At 32.3% G+C, this 7,677-nt stretch overlaps 1 long non-coding RNA gene across 2 annotated transcripts; it reads left to right on the top strand.

Moving 5' to 3' along the window:
* The first annotated feature begins 2,672 nt into the window (after positions 1-2,672).
* On the top strand, positions 2,673-5,741 carry LOC107857259. Of its 2 annotated transcripts, none has more exons than XR_007049699.1 (5): positions 2,673-3,640; positions 3,745-3,798; positions 4,309-4,405; positions 5,076-5,185; positions 5,292-5,741. It is a non-coding gene; the product is annotated as an uncharacterized LOC107857259 (long non-coding RNA). The 2 variants fall into 2 exon arrangements; XR_001670814.2 differs by having other exon boundaries at positions 5,287-5,669.
* The last annotated feature ends 1,936 nt before the right edge of the window (positions 5,742-7,677 follow it).

Raw genomic sequence — 7,677 nt, 5'->3', positions numbered from 1 at the left:
TGATCACTAGGCCATACACTAGGGTTCTTCATGTAAAAATATTATTCATTTGACATAATAACATTAGTGGGAATGTAAAAGGTGGAGATTTAATTTAAGCCATCAATATTCATAAAAAGTGGTAATTTGGGTGGATAAGTAATCTTTATCCTACATTGTGTTTATATTAGATGTTTCGAGTTTTCTGAATGAGTTGTTTAATTCTTGATATTGTCTTTAGAAAAGTGAGTAATTGAGTCTATTGCTTGGCTTTACAGTTATATGTTTATGTAACAAATACTTAGTTTGATTTTATTTAATTCTAGAAAGTGGAAAGTATGAAAATTAAGGGATTATACAGGAAAATGGAATAGAGAATGGTAATATTCATGTAAAAATATTGTTCATTTACTATTAGTGAGCATGTTAAAGGTAGTGATTTAATTTAGGCCATCAATATACAATATGAAAGTTCAACTTCTTTAGGCTGAAAGACAGGAAAGTCCCCCATTTTAACGATTTAGTATGGACATTTTGAGAGGTTTGCAAAACCCCTATTGTATATACTTTTATAATCAATTTAAGGTGGACATTCTATGTTGTGCCTTTATGCAGTATTTTAGCATGCATGAGAAAGGGTACTATGGAAACATAGGTTAGGTGATTCCCTGAGTGATAGACATGAAATGTCATGACAGTAAGATATATATTCAAAGTTAGGAATTTTGTGCCGACTTTGTCATTGTAGGTTTACAAGAATCCAGTACAAGGATATAAATTACTCCAAAGAGGAAGTTCTCTGCTATCTACAAACTACTGATGCTAGTAGGTATGCTAGAAGACCTGCAAAAAGGAATATATCTTCAACAACGAAGGATGATTCTGTAAGTGTACATCTTTTTGGATCCCCTCTCACTTCCCTCTACCCATCGCCACTATTATTTAGATTTGTTTTGTAACCTTTTTTCATGTTAGTATTCAGCTTGAATACAGAACCTTGTTGGTAATTTTTGTAATCTTGCCTCCAGTGCGATGCACTAGTCTCATCCTTTTAGTAGGAAAACATATTACATCCTGTAAGAGTAGTGAATTTAGTGCCTTTGGTAACACATTGTTCGTGTATTGGAGGTACTAAAGAAGCTCTTATAAAGCAGGGAAGGCTCATAAAATTTGTAAAATTTTAGTCACTTGAAAATCCAAGTTTACTTGAGTCAAAGGTCTATCAGGAATAGCCTCTCTACCTGATATAAGAAAGGTCTATGTACACAACCCTCCACAGATCCCACTTGTGGGATTACACTGGGTATGTTATTGAAAAATCCAAGTTTAAAGAACATAACTTCCCATCTTACTATGCAAATTGAAAGATGTGGAAACGAGGGTATTTGTCTTAGATTATAAGCTAGTCAAAGAGGTTCGTAAGAACCTTTTGGATCATCTATACGATTGATAACACTCGAAGTGCGTATAAGCAATCCAAAATTTACCAAAAAACTTTAAGTTGGTCAATCCCATGTGGCTTTTCAACTTATAAGTACTTTGGGCTTGACTAAAATTTTTGCGATTTCTGCCAACTTTCTTTGTCAATTTTATTTTTCTTACAATTTTATCCTTAATATACTTTCTAATTCTCAAAGTAGCTTCTCCAAAACAAATCCTTAACTTACTCTCCACTCTAAATTTTTCATTCGTCTTTTTCCTCACAGAAATATATGTTAATTTTTTACTTTTGGTAAAAATGTTATGGATATTTTAGTCATTGTAACAAAGAACATCTTATCAAAACTTCTTTACCAAACACATTAGCTGCTTATTATCAGTTTCAACACTTCAATCCAAACACATTTATTTAAAAAATTTCCTTCAGCGCTTAAAAATTCTTTCTAACCCTTCTAGCTTATCAACTATTACAATCCACAAATCCAAACAAGCTCATTAACTTACAAAAAATTTAGCTACTGACTATTTCATGGGATGGAAAATGATGGCTCAGTACCTTACAATTCTAGATCTCACAACCATCCAAATGCTATTTATGCCATTTTCCTTGCAAGTCCTTCAATAAACAGGAATTATTTCTGATATTACATATCAAATATAGTCATTCAAGTGTAAAATCAAAGTTGAATGTCTTTTCACCATCTTAACATTTAGCAAAATGGGTATATTCTTCTGCCTAACTAGTTGATCTTAACATTCTTCCTCCTTGTTCTTGGTTAGCCTTATTTTGGTTTCATGGACAGTAATTGGGCATAATCCTTTATAGATATGGTTTTTGGAAAACAATAAGTTAATGAAGTTTGCATGTCAATCTGCTTATTATCAAGACTTTTCTAAAAAAAATACTTGTTATCAAGACTTATTATCAAGATGGATGTCAATCTGCTTATTACTAGTGTTCAGGAGTTCTATTTAGATGTGTTTTGTTAGTATTAAACTAGTATATGGGTTCAATATTTGAGGTTCTTAGTATTAAGAATGTTGTATTCTTTGTAATTATGGTTTCAAACCTATCTGTTGTTCAAGTATAATGAAATTTTCCACAAATTTATGTTCCGCAATGAAATTATCGGGTTTAAATAAATGTGGTGGACTAACTTTACATTTTCCCTTGCAGATGAGTGCTGACTTATTTGTGTTTGTCAAGTTTTTTAATCATCCGGCCTCCTCATGCTGAATTAATTTTAGTATTCATCTGATATTAAAAAATAATAAAAAGTTCAGTATTCATGGTAAAAAAAAGTTTATTCAGTATAAAGTGAGTTTCTATTAGGATTAGAAAAAAAAATCTTGAATGGAGATTGGATTGGAAAAATCGTAGAATACAATACAAAGAGAATTCATTCACCATTCACCAACTTGAATATAGAAATGTTCTCTTTTCAAAGTTTTTTGTCCAGTCCTTCCCCAAATCCTGTGCATATCAGGAGTGTTAGTGCGCTGGGCTGCCCTTTATGTGTTCTTACTAGCAGATATGAGTCAACATTTGTTGGTTTTTGAATCTGCTATAAATCAAGTGTACAAGTTGTTTTTTTGCTAACCATTCTGCTTAAATTCGTAGGTAAGACTAATATTGCTTTACCGTTGGACAAGTTGTCTTTGGATTTATTAAAACTAGTGGAGGGGACGTCAAGTCCTGTGAGGAGGTAAATTTAGTATGTGATCTTGGACTAGCCTTTCTAACATTAGTTTATACTGTTTGATTTAACGTCTAGTAGTTGTCACATCAAAGTTACAATGTTGATTCACTTGTAGTTTTGTTTTGTATAATGCCCTTTTGCCTTTTTTTTCTTCCATTAGAGTTGTCAATTCACAGTTGTCATGAATTATGCTTATTTATGATGAACTTAAGCTGCCCAAAATGGTAGGTTTCACTGTTTTTAAGAAATGTATTGGCATTCATATTGGAAAGGGGAAGTTCATTTTGACACATATAGTCTCTTTGATCTTTTCTCCATTTCCTTATTTATGCCTTCTCTTCGTCAAGTTTATAACATATGCTTGCTAGGATAATTGTATTGTGCCCTTGATAGGGGATAGGTTCTCTCAACATCAGTTTATATTTAACAACAGAGACTCTCAACTAAAAGCTATAAGAATGAACTTACCATCTTTAGCTACTGGGGTGCTGCAAGAAATTGTATGACGATGCAACTCAAAGGTATGTGCTACATACTTTTTAGCCAAGATAATACCCCTCCCTGATTATGTTGATTTTTCTTGGCTATCATAGTATGAGTTCCACCAATTTGTGTTGCTTTGTAGGTTGAGTTCGGGACTATGGTGAGCATCATTGAGGAATTACAATTTTTAGTTAAGGTTAGAAAATTCTTTATAGCAGAATGATTTTCACATATCTAAAGCTATTGTAGGGATTGATTAATTGCATTATTGTCTTATGAATGTAAAGAGAAATTTCTGTTAATTAGCAGCACTAGTTTCCACTAATAGTAATAGTATTCTTCTTCTTTGATTCTAATGGGATACTAGGAAATAGTGTGCAAGGTAACGGTTGATAGGATACTTGAAAGTAGTGTGCTAATGACTTTGACATTCATGGATCTGTATATTCTAGTTAAGATAATTAAAATTTTATTATATATGTGAGACATGTGTTGTGATAAACTGTGTCGATGTATATGTCTTGCTATTTGACTTTGAAAATTGGCGAGTGCTTATGAACTATCTGTTAGTCTCTCTTTGAATATAATTGTTTTGATCTGGGAGAGTTCTCCTGTTCATATAAAGGTGCATGATCATTTTGGTATGTGAATTTAGACAAACATCATAGGTTTGATGTTCAGAACTCTGAGCCTGAATAATCTGTAGGTCTTCTTCACTGGTGAGAGAGTTGGTGTCGGAATGGGTAAGACTAAGAAGGATACTCAACAACAGGCAGCTAAGAATGCACTTTGTAACTTGGCTGGTAAGATCCAGAGCTAATGTCGTGGTGGAAATTTATTTATCTTGCAACTATTTCAAAAGAGGATTTGCATAATGAGTAAATTCTTAAGAACAGATTCTCATGTTAAGTAAGTTCTTAAAAACTGTGGCTGGTGCAGTGTTATCTAAAGATATTTCTTCATTTCTTAAAGCAATAAATTAATTCGAAGTTGGGTATTATTTCTTAAAGCACTACTTTGAAGGATTCCACATACACCTGGCGACATTTTTGAAAAGTCCGAGCAACATAGTTATACCTTATTTGAGATGCATGTTGGTTGTTAGTTGAAAATGTTAAAGACGTGGAATAGACTTTTGAGATTGATGGGAAAAGTATAATTAGACAAACTTTGAGTTAATTGGCTAATACATAGTCCTTATTAAAAATTTGCTTATGCATATTAAAGTTTACTAGATAATATATGGGTTTGCTAGTGCATATTCTGTTATTGTAAAGTTTATGGTGAAAGAAACGTTCTAATTATTTATCTCCTACAAAGTGTTGATTTAAAGTGACATTTCTATTCTATGTTAAATCTATTTTGACTTTCTTGTGACCACAACCAAACCTTTTATCTTATTCTTATGTGACATACGGTTTGTGTGTATAAAATCTTGTGCTTTATTTGACGATAATTATTCCTTTTATTCAGTGTTTCTGCAGCTATCTACCGGGGGAGATAAGGAACCCTACAACATTTAAATGTGAGTTGTCATATGAGGATATGCTAAAAGTATCATGCAGGTCAGGACATGCGGGGAGGTATATATGCTTATTTTTTTTTCTTTGTAAGCCTATCTTCCTTCTTTGATATGTTTGGACTTGTTATGGTTTCCTGATCCACCATTCTCCCTTATCCTTAGAGAAGACTTTGGGAAATCTGGAGACTATACTCAATGGTTACGAAAATGTAGAAGTGGTTCCTTCTTTATTTGTCTTCATGGCAAATTTCTGCTCTCGGCCATTTAATCTTTAATTTAAGTCAATCTCAAGTCTCAGGCAAGTGGAAGTTGGTAGCAGGTACCCAATGGTACCACGCCATAATAAAAGTGAAGATTATGTCTTACATTATTAAACTGCAGACCAGAGAGATCAGCTGCTTCTTCAAGATATATGAATAGTTCAGAGTATACTTTGGGTTGATGTGAGAAAATCAGAATTGATATCAGATGGAGAAGTGTGTGATAACATGGACCTCACAATGATGTTTGTTTGTAAGTTGTGTTACTGCTTGTGAAATATGAAAAAATTAAAATATGTAGAACTTAATCTTATTTTGAATTATGAGATTATTAATGAATGATTTTTTTTATGATTGTATATATTATGTTATAATTTATTATGTATATAAATAAAAACTAATGTTAATACGAGGGGCTATTTATATAAATTATTTTAATTTAATAATATGTGGTAACAATCGTTGCAATAGATCAATAAATCATTGCAATAGGTAGTCAAAAAGCATTGCAACAGAATAACAAAAGCGTCGCAATAGATGTTATTGCAATGGTTTAATGTTGTTGCAATAGAATATATTGCAATGGTTAGTAACCATTGCAATAGATGAAAATAGGTGTTCCAATAAGTAATGAAATAGTTGTAATAGGTACTCAAAAAGCATTGCAACAGAATAACAAAAGTGTCGCAATAGATGTTGTTGCAACAGTTTAATGTCGTTGCAATCGATTCTATTCCAACAGTTAGTAACCATTGCAATATATAAAAATAGGCATCTCAATAAGTCAAAAAATAACCATCGCCATAGGTCAAGCTATGGCGACGATTTCAGACAACGACGACATAGCTTGACCTATGGCGACGGTTTCAAACAACCGTTGCATAAACCATTGCCATAGACCTATCACAACACCCACATATAGGACACTTGCTAAACCATTACAGTATAGCTATGGTAACAGTTTTTTTGTCTATTGTAATGGTTTTACAACCGTCACCATAGGGGTAATTTTCAGTAGTGTAAGGCTGGAAAGGTCGGAATTAAAATCATTGAAGTTTAAGAGGCTTTGAAAATGACTAAATCTTAACACTTGGTGAAATTTTCTAAGTCTTGGATCCCTTTAGCATGCAAGAGTCAGCTGAAATGATTTAGGATCTCATGGGGTTTTACATCAGTATACCTTGCCAAGTGTATAAAGTCATAATGAAGGTGGAATCCAATGTATATACCCCATAGGAAGGACCTAACATACCCTTTGCAAGGGTATAAAGGCAAGACTGATAGAGATCCAATAACATGATATCAAAAGGCTAAATAAACCTACAGTGGAACATAGATTTTGAGACTTTGGGAAGTGTTAAGTACTATTCCCAATACTGATTATATATTGATAACTTATAACGATTTGGTATTTGAATAACCATTTATGATAGTTCATAACATCAACTTGATAATCTGAAACATGCTTTGGAAATATAATTGAAAGCTATGAGTTATACTTGAAATCATGCTAGTATTCAATTCTCATAAAATTAATATCATGTTATATGTAAAATAATGAAAATCATGATCTAACTATATAGGGATCATCATAAGGCTGAGATTCAAGAGAAAACTATAATTTAGGAATGAACCCAAATCATACTTCAAGGAACATGAGAATTTATAAAGTAATTTAGTACACAAGGTTGAAAAGATATCCATTACTGAAATCCACATACCTAGATGAAGAATTCTTGCTAAGAAATTGGACCCTTTAAGATTTTGGTCAAGAATTCTAGTTTATGCCTTTGGGAGTTTAATCACCCTTTTGATTCTATTTTCTAAGCGATTCCTATGGAATAGGGAAAGAAAATGCTTAAGTTCCTTTAACCTCTTTCCAATAGACCTTCAAATGACTTAGTTTAGGAAAAAAGATAAAAACATCTTTTTAAAAACATAACTAATTTTGCCGAAAACATACATCATGGATCACCCTATGACTCGTTAGGTGTGATGAGCATGGATAAGGGAAAGGATTTGCAGCAGAAGAGCAATCTAGAGCCAAAAACTATCCTTGGAAGCGAATGAAGAACAAAATGAGGAATGAAAGGTGTGAACAACAAAATTTTATTAAACTAAAATCCGTAAAAAATTAAGATTATATTAAATTCAAAATATATTAGTCCCAAATAAATATTATGGATTAATATAATTGAATTGATTATTTAAGTCCAAATATGTTTGGATTTAATTAAAGTCCAATTTTTATTGGGCTAGCCAATTGATTTAGGCTATAAATGATGAACCCACC

Source organism: Capsicum annuum, chromosome 1 (assembly GCF_002878395.1).
Source record: "Capsicum annuum cultivar UCD-10X-F1 chromosome 1, UCD10Xv1.1, whole genome shotgun sequence".
Taxonomy (NCBI): domain Eukaryota; kingdom Viridiplantae; phylum Streptophyta; class Magnoliopsida; order Solanales; family Solanaceae; genus Capsicum; species Capsicum annuum.
This window is presented reverse-complemented; position numbering and strand designations above follow the sequence as displayed.